Source organism: Pleurodeles waltl, chromosome 7 (assembly GCF_031143425.1).
Source record: "Pleurodeles waltl isolate 20211129_DDA chromosome 7, aPleWal1.hap1.20221129, whole genome shotgun sequence".
Classification (NCBI taxonomy): domain Eukaryota; kingdom Metazoa; phylum Chordata; class Amphibia; order Caudata; family Salamandridae; genus Pleurodeles; species Pleurodeles waltl.
Window position 1 is genome coordinate 912,875,364 of NC_090446.1, and position 18,473 is coordinate 912,893,836.

The 18,473-nt window shown below is 45.9% G+C and overlaps 1 protein-coding gene across 2 annotated transcripts in view; it reads right to left on the reverse strand.

Moving 5' to 3' along the window:
- ANXA6 (annexin A6) overlaps nucleotides 1-18,266 on the reverse strand; it is a 139,509-nt gene extending 121,243 nt beyond the window's left edge. The window contains exon 1 of one of the 2 annotated variants that reach the window (XM_069199574.1): nucleotides 17,884-18,266. The gene's annotated coding sequence lies outside the window, so the exon portion shown is untranslated. The remainder of the gene's footprint in view (nucleotides 1-17,883) is intronic. The other variant, XM_069199575.1, reaches the window with a different exon arrangement.
- Between the last annotated feature and the right edge of the window lie 207 nt (nucleotides 18,267-18,473).

An 18,473-nucleotide genomic window follows, 5' to 3' on the forward strand; every position in this document is an offset into this window, starting at 1 on the left:
AGGGAAGTAATAGAAGAATGTACAATAAAAGATTCTCCTCTCTTACCCAATGGACCTCAGCTATCATGAACTTTGCTCTCTTCCTAAAGTCTGACACATGATTGTGCTCTGAAAATACCATAATGGCACCTGCTTTACGTGGCAAAACTAATACTACATAGTTGAATTGTACTTTCAGGTCTGAAGTACAGAGAATGGGCTATTTGCCCTAACTGCTTTTAGATGGTAAAAAGACACTTTGAACTATTTCCTCCTATAGTAAGGGCCTCTTTCAGAAATAGGCAGCAACATAGCATCTGCTAAGAATATGTGACTTCCCTACTTTGTTTAGGGGTAGCAGAACTCCTTTGTTTCCATTGGCAGAGAACTAGAAGGCTATGCCGGTGAAAACATGTTTGAACCTGGCCAGCCATCTGAAGGCTGTAGGATTTGTGGCATCTGGAGCCTCGCCATGTTTGGATACATGCACAGCATGGTGGTCATGATTAGGAAACAATCATCAACGTCCAACACGCACTAGAAGAAAATTCCCAGCGAGTCAAAGACATTGATTTTTATTTTTCAAAAACAAACTCCTGCTTTGGGAGTTTGCTTTTAAAAAACAAAAAAAATGCTTCTGGTCCACTGTGCCCCAACGACATGGAGCACTCAATGACCTTCAGCAGTTTGACAAGAGTTTTTCGAGCATGCTAGCAAAAGTACATTCAGCTTAAATTTCCACTCATATAGAAGGGCCCAACAAAGAATCAAATTAAATACCCTAAGTCTACAGTCAAAGAGGACCAATAGGCTGCAAACTTCAGAGTGAGAGGGAGAGAGGGGGCCGACGACATGCACTAAAAGGAGCATCAGCCCCTCTGCTCCATCCCCAAATGAAACTTACAGACCATACCTCTGTCTCATAGTGTAGCAAGAAAACTGCTGGAAATACTCCTGAAGTTGATACAAAAGGCATCATAAACAAGCAACTGATTCAGGAAATTGAAAGATTAAAAGTTGTAAATATAGCAGACAAAAAGGTATTGAGCTGCTCCCCCTCCTACTCCACCCCCCCCCCCATTAGGCACCTCAAGGTCGCTACAGAAGATGCTTCTGTAAGGGATAAGCAAGGAGTTCCTCTCTTCAGCAAGGCGCTGGGAGAGGGGAACCAAAGACAGCTCGTGTTAAGTGTAATGCGCACTTGAGGTGTGCACATGTGTGACAGACTTATTGAAGGAGGGGTTGGCACATTTTGGTGGCATTTCACACTGACCTTTTCTTGTCTTAATTATATCAACCCCAGGTGGCCATTAACAGAGTCAGAGAAGGAGAACCACTTACGCCAGGAGTGCAGATGTATTCAGAGAAGAAGAAACAAGAAACGGCAAATGCTTAAATCATGGCAACTGCTAATATAATATAGTTATAACAACGATGGATGCAAAGGATTCTGCTGTGTAGAGAGCACCAGGCCAATCAAGAAGCAAACAGTCTATAGGTCCATATTAGGTAACTAAAAGGACCGAAATGAGCCCCGTTGGGAGCAGCATCAGAAGTACCAGAGAAATACGAAGTTGCACAAATTACAAAGACAGAGGCGCAACAGAATGTAGGAAAGTGGATGCCTATTTATTAAATGTGATGGGTGAGCAACTACAAGCGGAGACAATGCAATGCAAACCACTCCCAATCAAGCCATAAGAAGGACAAAATATTGATTCCAGGAGAGATTTAGGATTGTCTGCCAGAGGAGCTTCTTTTTGCGTCTGAACTAGATACATCAATGAGGATGAGATTCTTGACGGAAGCACTGGATCATACAGTAGCCCCAATGATGGGAGTTGAACACTTCTGAGGAGAAGATAAATAGCAACGCCATTCACCAGTTTCACATTACAGTACGGCACACAGATGGCCACCATCCAAGTGACCAACAGTTCCTTACAGATCAACAACATGCTGAAATGTTGCTTGAATTGTCAGCAGCCTTTCATACCACCAACTAACAAAATCCTTTAGAATTTTGTTTATATTTTTTTAAGTTAGGTATCATACAGTGAAACTGGCCTATCCCCTCCTTCTACCATCCATAATACATTAAGATGGAATCCCTTGAGTCGATCTGGGACTAGCAAGCATTCCACAGAGAAAACCGCCTCTGGTACCAAGCAGTCTATCCCTGCCTGCAAACGTGCCTGTCCCTACAAGTCCAGTAGTCTGTTTGGCAAATAGCAGTAGCGTTAGGACTATTTTCTTTGCATCTTTTCTGGATCCTCACTTCTTCACTGGCTTCAAGCCCAGCAGGATCCTCGATGCTGAGGACCGTGACATTAATCCTGTAAGCTAGTTAATATTGAGTATTCCGTCTCTGAATCCACGACTCTTAGGTAAATACCAGGAGATGGGGTTAAGGAACTCCTCTTCCTTCAGCCTCTCCAGAACTTCTCTGAGTGAGAGAGACTAAAGGTGTGTATACTAGCAGAAGTATAATGGCACTTATATAAGAGCCTCGAACTCCTTTCCAACCCACTTATGCTAACAGCCCTCCTCTGTGAGTTGTATAGGAGCGCCGCACATTCGTCCTCAGTGAGTGAAATTTCCATCTCTCTCTCCCAGGATGTTTGAGAGTCTCATCTAAGGTTCACACCACATGCCGCTAGTCTCTTAGGTTTGTCAGATGTTGGTAGGAGTATCTAGAAAGAGGTTAATTCCCTCATGGCCCAGGTCGTAAAAGTGATGTAGGAAACCCAATGTCACAGCTGTGTATATTGATATTGCTTGTTCTCCCTGAGATTGAAGCCCCATTGACTTGTTTAAATTGTTTTATATGTCCCTCATGCAGACTTTTACTCTCCAATATTAATGCCTCCCTACCTAGCCCACTTTTGGAAGTCTGAATTCCCAAAAAGAGGAAAGAAGGGAGATGAGGTTCTTGATAGCTTCTTTGTGGTATTGATAGTGTCCGATACTCTTAGCACTGCCCCAAAGTCACTGAATCTGTGCCGGTCCTATTTTTTTAACCCACTGGAGCTCCCCTAAAGAGCACCTGTCGAACATGTGGTCAAGGAAGCATGACAATTTCTCTGAGTCTGCTGTGAAGGAGTCGGCACATATACTTCAATAGTGCTGCTCCACAGTAGAGCACAAAGTCAGGGACTCGCAGCCGGATCCAATTCAGGAGGGAGAAAAATCCATCTATTCAATATTTGTGTCCTTTTCCACCCCCTACACAGTTAGTTCATGCCCTCTGAATCTTATTCGGAGTTTGGCTGAAGGGCTTGCAAGAGGAACTGGACCCTCTGCAGGATCATACGTTTTACTGAAGATATAAACCCCTGCCCTGCCATATGTAGGTTTTCCATTTTTGTGGGTCTCTTTTGAAGGAAACTAACAGCGGACAAATGTTGAAAATTTGCTGTGTGAATGTCCAGGGACGTAGCTTGGTCAGTAAGATTAAGGGGGGGGTGACTTCAGATTTTCCGACAATCAGGCTCCAATGTAATGTTTAAATATATTATATGACAAGCCTGGTGTATTGGAGGGGCCTAAGGGGCAGTGAAAATCAAGAGGAATGTGGATTGGTAGGGGTACTAAGTGAGGAAAAATACAATATTTTGTAAAATTACCAATATTCTTGATGACTTCTGAAAACTGAGAAGGAGAGAGTGTGTGTGCGTTTGTGTCTGAATGTATATAAAAATTCATGGTGAAATCCAGCAGACATCTCACCATACCTGGCTGAAAGCATCTGTACCCAACTATTCATCAGAAAATTCATTTATTAGGGGGTGTAGCACCCCCCCACCCCGATCCCCCGCATCCCAAAGCTACGCCCCTGTAAATGTCAAGACTCAAGGGTGTGATGTTGACACCTAAATATTGTAAGGATAATGTGCTAAACTTAAATGTTATTTTCTCTCGCAGGTGGCAGAGTCTTTATGAGGCATTTCTGGGCCTCCACTAGTTATCATGACTTTTCCACATTGGCATCTGGGGTTGCCAGGCGCCCTTCTTTAGTCTTCAAGGAGGTGCAGTGCAGGTATCGCGAGAGAGATATATTGCCAGCCGTGTCCACAGTGCAGACTCAGGGGCTCATTTACAACCTGGCAGGCGACGAGCCTCATAGGTCGCCTGTGTTCTAGGTTCCCCTGGTTCAGGACTAACCATATTTAGAGATACCTACCTGGCAGGAGGGGCTCTCGGCAACTACAGAGCCACTGTTGCGAATGCGTTGATGAAGGCACTTTGGTTTGCTGAGTCAGTGCCATGTTAGATGCGTCCTCTGCGCAAAATGTTTTTTATTTTCTGAAAACAAAGTCCCAAAGCAGGAGTTTTTTTTTTAGAAAGCATCAACAAAATGACCCTGATCCACTGGGAGTTTTCACTCTGTGCCTGGAGGCCATTGTGTGTTTTCCCTACCAAAGTCCTCCAAGTAAGACATAGTGGACTTGATTAGGGAAAATGAGTGATAGTTTCTGAGCCCTAAATAGGGTAGGGTGAACGCCACCCTGACCTGGCGGCATAGTGTTAGGCAAGCCGACAGGTCAAATGTTTATGCCGGCAAGGCCAGTCGAGCCTCTGCTGGTGTGAACCCAATCCTTCCCTCTACCTAACTAGGACCATGAGTTTGCCAGGGTGGGAGCACAACTAATATGCGGTGGTGCTGCCCCTCTACCAAACTCTAAATGACCCTCTCAGGCTCACACTCACTGTGACACTTGAGGAAATGGCATTGAAAATGTTAGATGTCACTATATTGTTAGCAAAAATATCACCTGACAGAAATATTGTCTCCTAAATATCATTTACAGGCAGATTGTCTAATTTGGTGTCGATTTTCTATGCTTAACTTATAAAGGTAGTGTCCCATGGGTGGAGATTTTCTATTATTAGTTCTAATCGGACAATATTTTCTCAGAAGATAATGTGGCTGAGATATCCTGGTACTAGACAGTTAAGGATTTCTGCCCCACTAAACAGAACTCTAGCTATGGGAAAACAATCCTTTCCATCACCTTTTAGAACGCAGGCGGATTGGACGTTGGGAACCTCACTGCTTCTTCAGAGAGGTCATACCAAAAACCTTTCCAGTGGTCCTGCCTTCCACTTTTTCACAAGACTGGTAAGGAGTAACCAGACGTCCGTAAGGGACCACCCGGGGCCTGGGTGTACCCATAGTACCAGCACAGCTCAGCTCACTGAAAGAGAAACAGCGCCTCCCCTCCCCAGCGAGCTTCTTCCTCCTCCCCTCCCGCCGCCACTGCAGACTCCACTACCTTCGACAGCCCCCTCTCCTCCTCATCTCACAGCTCAGACTTCCATTTAAGGCACAGAGAGTATTCTGACACGTTGTGGAAACTTTCAGCGCTGGAAGTTCTCCATATGAAGCACAGAGCAGCTCAAGATTGTATATACAGATCGTCTGTAGCGCCTGGACTCAGCTCCACAATGCTCCTCCCCCCTCCTCCCCCCCAGACGCTCACACGACTCTGCCAAAGCACCTCCACCCGCCCCGATGCAACACTTGATTTTATAATTATATTGCATTGTAGTTCCGTTTATATAGTGCCTTATACCGCTGACAAGGCACTGACTCGCGTTTGTGGACGAGTAGCACGCTACTCCGTGGGAGCGCCGCGGATGAAGGAGTGTCCCCTCTGGGTAGTCCTTTGGTAGCATGCAGAAGTTCCAGAGTCCCGCGCTTCTGGGGTTTTGTCCCTGAACGGATGCATGGATTTGAAATGAAGACGGACAGGACACTTGAGCATTAAACGCTAGCGCAGGGATGGAAATGTGAGTGAGTGTGGTATACGGGGCCGTGTTTTGTGATGTGCTGTGCACAGATATCACAGGCTGCTCAAAGGGTTAGGGCAGGGGTGCAGCTGCGCCCACGCATGCGTGTGGTAGAGAGGTGTGAGACAGCACGGTTATGCGTACGGGTGACTACCATACCGCACCAGGTCAGCTCTGCCATTGCCCTGTGCAGCACCCGAGGCCTAGCGGTTGTTTACTACTCACCGGCTCAGAAGGCAGCTCATAGACGTTTTTCTGTGAATGTGTTATTTACCCCGGACCGAGGCATGTCCTAAACTTACTTATGGAAAACAGCTTTGTGATTGAGAATGTGGCCTACAGGGACGAAGTGAACAAGAAAACAGAAGAGATGAAGAAAAGACAGATGGACAAACAGCAGTGCAGTTAAACGTGGTGAATACAATAGTGGTATGTGGGTTGGGGTGATGGGCACAGGCACCCATCACCCCAAGGTAGGTCGTGGACAGACGGGCCATCTATAAAGCTGGCATCAGAAGTGGTGTCATGATAAGGGGTTGCATAGAGGAAAGGAGGAGGGGAGTAAAGTCAGGGCATTTACATAGAAATAAAGGATCACGGAGGAGTTCTGTGTATGGTTCTGGGAAGTAAACAGACTAAGCCGCAGAGCGGACAAGCATTGGCAAAGCAACTAGTCTGACAGCGGCTTCCAGTTATTTGGCTGTTTTGTTTTGTCTCTGATTTTGCAAACCTTTTTATTGGGGTAGCTGCCGGACCCTTGTCAATTAAAAAAAAAATGGGTAAAAGCAAAAAATGTTTTTGGGCTTGATGACACAGATTGCCATAGTTGTGACTGACACAGAAGGGGAGAACTTTGTGTGTAGGGGGTCTCCCGCCTCTGCACTTCTTTTGCTGCATATACTAACGTTTGTTCCACAAATATGTTCAGATATGTTTAAAAACATTTTTTTGAAAACCCTGCAAAACAGGTCTGCCTGACTTCACAACTTATAACTATAAGATATCATAGGATTTTGGTTATTAATGATATGTTGAAACCCCCTCTCACATCACCCCAGGTCTCATTTACTCTTGGAGTTTTGCACTGGACTAATCTGGTGACAGAAGGCTGTGGCCAGACGTGGAGATGCTGAGCCGGACAGTAGCACTGTACAGAGTGTACTTTAGGAATCGCCCTTTTCTTCCTAGTGATTTAGCATCTTATGCCATAGAAACTAGGGGCCATATGTACAAACACATTTTCCCATTGACACAGAATGGGGAAAACCCTTTGCTACATCTGGCCCTAGGTTATTTAAAAATGTATATAGTTTAAGTCTTTCTTGCACTTCTCGCGTGTAATCACGTGAGGAGCGAGGAGGGCAGAGTGAGGCCTGGGCAGCCACAGTCGGAGGTCTGGCAGTGCAGTGAGGGTAAGGAGGGGGACCCCACCCCATGCAGTCTGTGCAATGCGTGTTGAGGGACTGTGACAAATCGGGACACGCACACTAATGAACGGCTATCTAGTGTCAGAGAAAATATTTACCTCCACTAGGGTCATAACTATGGATGGAATTTATTGTGCAGTTTGAGGTCACTGGTAGTATAATTTGCAAAGGAGGGACGAGGTTGGGTTGGCCACGCTGACTCATCAGGATTCTATTGCTGTTTTTAAATTACTAATGATATTATGGCCCAGAATATAGTCACTCGTGTTACTTATTTGTAGAAAACAAGAGTTATCTGAATGTCCCATTAATTACACAATTAAGGATGGAATGTTAGACCTAACTTCGGTTACAGGCAACTACTGTGGGATGCATTCAGTAATCTTTTTATGTTCGCTTGTGCTGCTTGTGACAAGGCCCAACCAACTGTAAATCAATAATGCCCTGGCCTCAAAATGGACAGATATGTCAGCACAGAAGTTATGTCTCACTGAGGAGGTCCAGTAAAGCCGTGAGATAAGCAATGACAAATATGCAAAGCTTCACACAAGCTGAGCTTTTGTGTGTATATCACATTTGCTAGTATACATAAGTACAATATGTGTCGAAATACCCAAGAGAAATAGCCAAGTAAGTTACGGTATGCATTTGCATACAAATGCTCCTTAGATGTTTATGCACCAAAGACTCAAAGTCCTTGTGAGAAAAAGCTAAAAAAGGTAAGCAGTCAAAACATGAGATCCTACTGATGGGCTGTGATTTTGTCCTGGCACACACGTCACCCTAAGGTCTCCGCCACTTGGAAGCCTCAACCATCGGAGATTAAACTCCTGAAGAAACTTGATGCAACTGCCTGGTGAAAAGTACAAACCTGTGAAGATCCCAGTCCCTGGGGGTACCAAAGAAAGTGAACGCAGACCAGCAGGATTCATTCTATTGGCTGCCTCTATTGCATGGGTTACTCATTTGCTGTGTGTGCCAGTCTCACTTCATTGGTCAACAATATGGTGTATTCTGGGAAGTATAGGTTTACTTTGAGAATGCTAATGGTAAGAGACCCGAACAAAAATAAGTTGTATAGGTTTGATCTCTTCACCCCCACCATTCAAAGTGTTATTCAAAAAAGAAAATCCAAGTCTAAAGCTGTAGCACATGATAAGGGTCACTTTGGTGGCTATGGTCATAGCCAATGAAATCACTTGCTTCTTATGATGACCTAAAACTCGTACCTATGGTGGCCTTTCTGTCGCCACACAGACTTCTTGACTGCAGGTGCTTGGCAGCTAGTCCTATCCATCTCCCCCGTCACAGCCGCACTGACACAACTGGAAGAGCCAGAGCGGCTCAGCGTGGAGGGAGAGAGGAGGCTAACACAAAGCAATGCCGGGCACCATGAAATATTCAGCAGGTGCTTTGTGGCGCTTGCTACCTCGCTTCCTCTTTTGCCATCCCTTAGATTTTAACCCATGGCAACCTCCAGTGTCAGCAGTTTCACTTACACTGAGGACCTTTCCTGAAAATAAAAAGTGAAGTCAACCTGAAATAATATCAGTGGCATTCCCTCCATAATCTTGGTCTTTCTGCAAAGAACCATTGGGAAATACACTTACTCAGCACACATTTTATACGCTGACTCCACAGTACTAAGAGTTAACTGCTGTAATGCATGCTGCTTTAAGGGATTACGAGCCATTTCCTTTTAGGTGGATGCATTGAGGACCCCACTAAAAACCCTATCGAGGACCCCTTTGATGCCCGTGTAGCCACAGTGATAATCAAAGAACTGGACTTCATTGAAGTCTAGGGGGCCATTAAGGCTACCTGTCAGTGGAAGTAGATTGACATCTACGGGGTAGCTGAGCCTGCATATGAGTGGAACTCCACGGGGTAAATGGGGTCATCGGAGAAGCCTAGGAGTTGGAATCCCCATTGAGGTTTAATGAGTGAGACTACATTAAAGAGTTTGGAGCTTTTAGGATGGATTGTTAATGGGTCTCTATTGAATTGTATGGGGCCATTGAGGCACGCATGAGTGAGGTCTCGCCGGAGTCCAATGGTGTCCTTGGGAGTTATCAAATCTGCTTATGTGAAAGTCTCCATTGATGTCTGTAGGTCCATTGAAGTTGTCCTTTATTGAGCAATGCACAAACTGCCATCTATGGTGCAACTGGGGCTCTTGTTGCTTGAGAATCTTTGGAGGCAATCCAGGAGTATTATTTCCTAAGCACCCACAAAGTAATAAGTGCTGCCACAGGTGACAAGCGAGGCTGGAAATGGTAAGGTTGCCTGCCAATATTCAAGGCCTACCAAGTCAGTGTAAGTGCCACAAATGAGCAGTTGACTTCAGAAGGTGCTCTCATTGGGGATCACATAAAATAAGTACTCTCTCAAAATAAGCATCTTCCGCCCCATAGCATTGCATGCAGGGACAAACCCGCCTATTGCGGTGAGAAGGAATGTAACCTACATTGCAAGTGGGGCTGGGATCACCCCACTTCCTCTGGTGAGCATGAACAATCACTTCAGAGTATGGCAGGTTGAGATGACCTCCTCTGGTGAGCATCAGCACTCAGGGCCCGAGCCACAAAGAGCGTCTGCAGTGGTGGAGGAGGCTCCACAGTTGTGGTAGAATTAGAGTTTCCGCAATCATGGTGGAATCTGACACTGCAGTTCTCATTGCGGAGATTCCACCATGAGCGGAGAGACTCGGCCACTACTGCGGAGGCTCATTTTGAATCGGGCCCTCAGTTTACTGTATGGCAGTCTGGGATCACTGCAGCCCTTGTAGAGAGTGTGAACACTTTATTCACCCTATGGCGGGCTGGGCTCACTTCAGCTCCAAATGTGTGCATGAACACTTCTTTCACTGCATGGTAGGCTGAGATGACCCCACCTTCTCCAGTGAACATGAATACTCACTTCACTGCATGGTATGGTGGGATCACTACATCTCTTGCTGCGAGTGTGAACAATTCCTGAACTCTATGGTGGGCTGGGATCACCTCAGCTCCACATGTGTGAACTAACACTTTCTTCACTGCATGGCTGGTTGAGCTCAGCTAAGACCCCGTTAACACTCCCTCCACTGCATTGCAAACTGGGATCACTTAAAGTCCACACGTGTGCACAAACACTCACTTCTCTGTATGGGGGCTGTGATCACCTCACCTCCTTCAGTGAGTATGAACTACTCACCACTGCATGGCCGGGTGGTATCACTGTACCTTCAGTGGTGAATATGAATTCTCCCCTTACTCGGTGCTTGTATTGTATACAAAAACATAAATGTAGTGGCCCAAACTTTTTCTTAAGCAAAGCCCCTCGTTCTGTGTATTAGGGAATCCTACAATGCGACTGAAAATAGTGTACTGTGCGTTATCTCTTTAAAGAAATTTTGGATTACTGCTGCAGGTGCAGAACTTCTAGAAAGCTAATGCTATCTTTAAAAAAAGAACTTGAATTTAAAGAATTCCTTGATATTATTAAAGTCACAGTTTGACTAACTTTATTTTAGTAGGCCCGGTGAAAATCATGACTGGCTAAGATGAGATTTAGCAGCAGAGAAAGCTGACAGCTTTAGTACACTGTAGTGACAGCTGCCACACTGGTGACTTTTTCAGCCTTTGCTTAGTGCTTCTGTGAAAAGAAAATTCGGAAATAATACAGAAGATGTCAAGGGTCACTGGAGTGTGTTCAGAATTGTTAATGGGGCGCAATGCCGCCGAAATCCTATATATAGAGTGTGTGTCTGAGAGAGAGAGAGACCATTATTTTTGTTCAGAAATGTCCCGGCCCCCTAATCACAGCACAAATTAAGCACTGCCTTCACTGCATGACAGGCTGGGGGCCTCCACAGTGTGCACAGGCTCTCACTTCAGTGTGTGATCCTGGACCTGCAGATTTGTAGAGGACGCCTCCCTCCCTGGATTAAGCATCAGGGACAGGAAGGCTATTTTTAAATCTTGTTGATGTCGAAACATAAACCAGCTTTGCTCTCAATCCAAATGTCAGAGGCTGAGATCCCCGTACTACAGAAACGAAAGACCCGGATCTGTATAGTCAAGAACTTTTCGTTTTTAAAACCTTTATTGCATAACAAAAAGGAATATTTGTTAAAAAAATAGTACTATTTCTTAAGACCAATGTTATCCCTACAAAAATCAGAATACAAAAGCAGAAAGAAAATACATGTTTTTGACCTGACACTAACGTGCACAAACGTAGACGAAGCCCCTGGACAGGGGGCCTCATGCTTTATCACGGGATTATGCGTTCACCCCTCTCTCCAAAACTGAATCACTTTGGTGCACTATATTCTTCCAACTAAACGGCCAGGATACTTCTGTCAGTCCTGAGGGGAGCTCCTTCCTCCAGTGAATGGTCGATATTTTCCAAATAACTATCTTCCTTTCACTCTCTTCTTCTCTGTCGTGTTATTGATTGTTCACTCCCATCACAATCCACGCATTACTCTCCAGTTCCCTTTGTTCCACTGTTTTCCTTCCCAGTCATTCTCTCTTTCATCCTTTTCCAGGCACGAATTCCCTGACACTCTTTCTTCCTCTCTGCCAAGATCGGTTCCGCTCAGTCACTTAGATTCATTCATTCATCCATTCTTTCTTTCTTTCTCCTCCTTCCCGCCACTATTCCTTCTTCTCTGGCCCTCCACTCATTACTCCCTCTTCAGTTATTGGTCTATGTCCCTTCACAATTCATTCCTCCCTGTTAAAAGAGTCAGTTTCTTGGCTTTTCCCTGGCCCTGGGATTCCAAGGCGACCACAGAAGATTGATTAGTTTCCTTGTTTCATGGAGGCTTGCAGTTATACCAAATTAAAATACCTCCATCACCAATGCATCTCTCATTCACTGAATTTATCACTATTTCCTGGTGGCTGCTCGTGGGAGTAAGGAGGGTGAGAATTGTACATTTTAAAACGTATGTAGAAAATTCTTCTCACTTTCAGGGACAGCTGAAGGGGAGCAGATGGAAGCAGAGGAGGTCTAGTGGCTAATTTGTGGAATCGAGAGGCAGGAGAACTGACTTTAGCCAATTTTCTTATTTTGCAATTGGTGTGATCTTGAGTAGACCGTTTTATGCGTATTGTCCTTACTGTTGGTATGCGCAGAGACTAGACATTTCTGTAGGACGTTAGGAACAGAGAGTCCACTGAGCGTTGGGACACCCAGGCTCCCAATAGAGGCCATTTCCCATCATTCTTTTAGACTTGAAGGCCATGCTCCGTTCAATAATCACTTGCCACGTTCTTACCAAAAGCACACTTGCCCGGAGGGCTGCTTCCTCTACTTAGTATACAGTGTGCACTAACTACATTTGCATCCACTCAAATTGTTGCATCCGAGGAAACATCTGCGCTGGGTGAAAACTTGATGTATTAATGTGTTTTGTGAGCAATGTGTTGGTAAAAGAGGACGCCATCACTGCTTGCAATATAGGGAATTCTCTTTCTTACACTGACGTGAGAGGTTACCATTGTCCATTTCTTGTGGGAATGAGATTCTCTACAGAATCAGGTGTGCTCAGCAACCCTTTCTTAGAACATTTTACGCTCATTAATTTACAGGCCCAAGCCTCCCCAGTGAAATTTGCTAAACTTCTCAATTTAGCACAATGTAATAGATATAGAATATTATACGGGTTTCCAAATTCTGCTTCACAGGCCCAGAAAGGTTATAGTTTGGTCTGATCATACCCGGCTTTGCATGGTAAGCAGTATGTGTTCAAACGTGCCGCAATCCCCCCCAAAAATGCCTCTGTTCAGTGCTTAACATGTTAAAAAAAAAAAAAATGCCAGGGCCCTCTTCCTGAGACCACTTCTGCTTGCAATACCCATTGCCCCTGCCAGCACTGTCAATAACAGTAACAACACAACTACTAATCATCACACTCCCTCAACTGTGCAATTTAGATTGTTCTAGGCCCCCAAATCTGCAAGGATGGCGTGGTCGACAAGTATTAGTCATCTTTCATGTATAATTAATTAATAAACAACTGCTGTTGCGTCCGTCTCTAAAGTAGACAAACAGTGCCACCATGCGGTAGACTGTCACAAATGGCGGTGCTGACAATTACGTGTGGGTGCCGAGCCCTGGAAACCCCTGGCTCAAATTAAGCACTGCTGCCCCGTCCCTAAAATACTGTGTGTGGAAAGAGATGGTATTAGAAAGGGATGGGACACAATCCATGGAACAAATATCTACAATTGACCTTAGATCGCTTAAACATCAGAAAATACTGGGCAACATCAGTAAGTGATTTTTTATTTAAAACTATGGTAAACAAATGCCTTGAATTAATTTAGTATAAAGAGGACAAACGTGCTATTAGTTAACTGCTCACGCTTGGCCAGTGCTAAATAGTTATGTTGTTTGCTACAGGTAATCCTACATAGAAGGAAGCTTCCAACAACATTAAAAACTAAAGGTGATGAAACACCCATTTGGAGTGCTCCTCGCCATCAATACACAAGCAGTAAGCTCCTGGTACAAATCTGTGCAATTTTAACAATGAGTCAGTCTTGCACTTGGTGTGCATTTCTTCATCTTTTTCCAATGAGCGTAAGTGATGTTTCGGGATCCTACGACCTATTTGGTGTTTGCACCAGTGGACAGACACCTGTCTAGTGGTTTACAGACGATCAAGTGCAAGTTACCTTAACTAAGGTCTTAGAAGCTGCAGAGAAACATTTGGGGTCTGTTATAAAATCGGTTTGGTAACCATAAATGAGACTACTGAAAAATTCCGTAATTATTGATTTGGAGTGGATTTTTTTCAGATTACTTGTGATTCGTGTTTGTTTTTAGTTTTGTATAGTAGGACTATGATTGTACGGAGTTTCTCTGTTTGCTTCTTTGCAATTATTGTGTCACTGTGCTTGCTGATACGCTGAAGTTTTAGAATGTTATGTTGTGTTTTATAAGCTACGGCAGTCCTTTTTTTCCTGCATTAATACTCAGTTTTCACATGTGCAAAGTTTTTAACTGAGTGTGCAAAACAAACCTGTGCATTAATTCAGCTAATACGTCCCACGTCTTGCAAAGGAAGTTAAACAAAGCAAGAATGAGAATGGAATGCAGCCTCTAATTGGCCAATGAACGTACATCATCTGCCAAATCTCATCTACAGGCAAGAAATGGCAACACTTCATGTCAGAGCCTCGCCCTACGTCACTGGCCCTGCTTGGATTTGTGGAGACAGCAGCAGCCCTAGAACGGTGTTAAAAAACACAACCTGCACGAACCGCCATTGCTGTCACTCGTGGGCATCGTTTAAAAGGATCACGCCTCGTGTCTGCCCCAAGCTCCAGCAGACTCAGACATGTTGGGACACTTAGATGGATTCTGACACGGGGCAGACACCCACATATTGAGACAGATGGATTCTGGCACCGAGCAGGCACACACATTTTGGGGCACTTAGATGGACACTGACACCCACATATTGAGACACAGATGGATTCTGGCACCGAGCAGACACCCACATATTGAGACACAGATGGATTCTGACACCGACCAGACACCCACCTATTGGGACACTTAGATGGATACTGAAACCGAGCAGACACCCACATATTGAGACACAGATGGATTCTGGCACCGAGCAGACACCCACATATTGAGACACAGATGGATTCTGGCACCGAGCAGACACCCACATATTGAGACACAGATGGATTCTGGCACCGAGCAGACACCCACATATTGAGACACAGATGTATTCTGGCACCGAGCGGACACCCACATATAGGGACACTTCGATGGATACTGAAACCGAGCAGACACCCACATATTGAGACACAGTTGTATTCTGGCAGCGAGCACACACCCACATATTGCGACACACAGATGGATTCTGGCACCGAGCAGACACCCACGTATTGGGACCCTTAGATGGATACTGACACCGAGCAGACACCCACATATTGAGACACAGATGGATTCTGGCACCGAGCACACACCCACATATTGCGACACAGATGGATTCTGGCACCGAGCAGACACCCACATATTGGGACACTTAGATGGATACTGAAACCGAGCAGACACCCACATATTGAGACACAGATGGATTCTGGCACCGAGCAGACACCCACATATTGAGACACAGATGGATTCTGGCACCGAGCAGACACCCACATATTGAGACACAGATGGATTCTGGCACCGAGCAGACACCCACATATTGGGACACTTAGATGGATACTGAAACCGAGCAGACACCCACATATTGAGACACAGATGGATTCTGGCACCGAGCACACACCCACATATTGCGACACAGATGGATTCTGGCACCGAGCAGACACCCACATATTGGGACACTTAGATGGATACTGAAATCGAGCAGACACCCACATATTGAGACACAGATGGATTCTGGCACCGAGCAGACACCCACATATTGAGACACAGATGGATTCTGGCACCGAGCAGACACCCACATATTGAGACACAGATGGATTCTGGCACCGAGCACACACCCACATATTGCGACACACAGATGGATTCTGGCACCGAGCAGAGACCCACGTATTGGGACCCTTAGATGGATACTGACACCGAGCAGACACCCACATATTGAGACACAGATGGATTTTGTCACCGAGCATACACCCACATATTGAGATACTTTCATAGATTCTGACACGGAGCAGACAGAAATATCTCCCTCATGCCGAGACACTTACATGGATAAGAGACACAAGCACATTGAGATATAGTTGGATTCTGACACAGAGCCGACACACACCATGAGTCGCTTGCATTCATTCATCTGCAGTCTCCGTCTCTGCTATGCCTGCATTGTGGCCACACCCTTACAAGGCCTTGCGATGACTCTTCACCATGCGGGGTTTACCAGGCCACCCGTCAGTCTCCACCCCTTTGTGCTATATCTGAAAATATAAAATGCGACCCTTAAGCCCCTCAGCACAGAACTACCTCTGACCTCTGGCGTATTCCCTCTAGCGAGAGGTGAAGGAAGGGCTCTGTCCACGGTGACTATTCAAACTGCTGGTAACACATGGACAGTTTTTTTATTTTTTTTTATTAGCAAAAGTCAAAGCTCATTTCAGGACATCGTGAGATACGACTCGTCCCTATAAGGGGGCCAGTGCCCTAGATGAGCGGGGTTCACCCAAACCTCATGCCCCAAGGGTCAGTCAAGGGCTGGCTTGCAGGGCTGGAGTCTGGGAACGCCCTGGAGGTCAGGAGATGTGTTCAGGGCAGTCAGCCGTTTCCAGCTCCCAAAGAAGCATCAGTTGTATAGCCACCGACGTGATTGGCTGCTTTCGAGCGAGAAAAATACTGCTCCTAGGTAGCATGTCACATCAGATGGGATGTCACGACTGACTCTTCAAACTGCATTAGAAACACGTATCTTTTCACCAATGAATATAGAACGTTGTTAAAATAATTGGTGTAGATGGTCGGCCCAACTTGTTGAAGAAACTAACTAGTATTAAAACTTTTTTCAGGGCCGCTTTTATATCCCAGTCCAGAGCTGGACCAGCCTCGCCTCGCATGTCTGGGCAACAGTCATTGAAAAGGTGCCTAGGACACAGATAGGCGATCTCATCTAGTGATTAAGTTGTCAACTGTGTGTGTCCAGGGAACTTGGATTCTATCCACAGCACCTCCAATTGGCTAACCCATGTGATCCTAGCCAGGGCAATTCCTCTCATAGGACCTTAGTCCACTGATATTTAAAAACAATTACATCGCTCGTCCTCAGACAGGTTAAACACTGAACAATAGATACTGTTAGTAGACACCCTTAAATTAAGTTAATATTTTTTTTTCACTCCATTTTTCTCTAGGTTAGTCTTGCACGGCCTCCCCTTTCATCCATCAACGCTGCCCTCGTGCCATGTACAGGTGCAGCCTTCACTCGGACAGCAGGCCCCTCCCCCGGTCATTTCCTCGCTGCACAGCTGCTACGATATGACAAACTGAGAGGGGGTGGGTGTGGAGGGGTTCTGCTGGAAGCTGGGCCTTGTATTTGTAATATTCCACATACTTCTTCAGCACTGACGTGGGCTATACGGGGTTAAACTGCAGGGCAAACGTGCAAGAGGTTATGACAAGTGGCATTTAGCGGACTGCGAGCCAGCGGGCGGAGCCTGTCAATATAGGAGGCACTGTCGGGAGAGCGAGGGGGTCGTGAAAAAGTGAGGGAGGAGAAGTGAGATTTTCTGGGGTGAATAGCCTCTGCAGAAAGGGGGCTGTCCGGATATTCCAGAATTCGGCAAGCGTTCCCACAATGAACGTGGTATTGCATGAATGTACCAGCAGTCACACTACTGTCTGGTGTTAAGCCAACGCCCCTCCTCCCGTACGCCCCGAGGCTGGAGACTCGCACTGAAGAACATGACTTTCACAATTAGAGTTCAGTTGCCTACCATCCCACCACCCAGTGATGCCCACGAGCACGGCGTGGCACTATTACCCACCAGCGCTGCACAATTTGAAAACTGACTAAACCTTCATTTCTTTTTTTTTTAGGCTTTTCTCGGGGTTTCTTACCCTTTACACATTTAGTATCAACCTGCACCCCGCGTCGTATGCTCTTAATATGTTTCTCACAGTTGTACAGCACTTTGTCAAAATGTTATTAAATACAATTTCCAAGTGCGTCAGTCCCACAGAGGGCCCCAGAAGGACTCACCTGCAGCGTCCGTGGGCAGCGCGGAGTGAGAGGGTCGGGTGGTCCCGCAGTAAGCTGACCCTGCACTGCTGCTGTGCGCCTCGGACTGTGCAGACAGCTCTGGGCTGCGCCTTCTCCGAGGGAGCCGGGGGGTCTGAGGCTGTCCCGATGCACTGCAGCTGCTTCCTCGCCTGACGTCACCCTGCAGGGCTCCTCCATTCCAGGCAGGGCTGGTCCTCTGCCATCCTACACCACCGACCCTGCTGCAGCTGCCATGTGGAGGGCAGGGGGTTGAGGAGAAGGGGGGAGGCGTCGAGTGACGGAAGGCATCTGTGGTCGCCACAGAGGGAGAAATGGAGATCCCATTCACCAGAACATGCACGGAATATCGCCGTCCAGTGCATGCTCTGTTCAGTCTCAGGATTTGAAAGATGCATTTCTTGAGTAGGAGACACACAAATGACCATTTAGTGTGTCCGTGTAACTATACTTGGGTGCTCATTTCCATGTGTGTGCCTGTCTCCATATCTCGGTATGTATGTATTTATCTGTAGGTGCCTATTTGTGCATTTATGTGTCAATCTACACTTAATCCTATGAGCATCTACGAG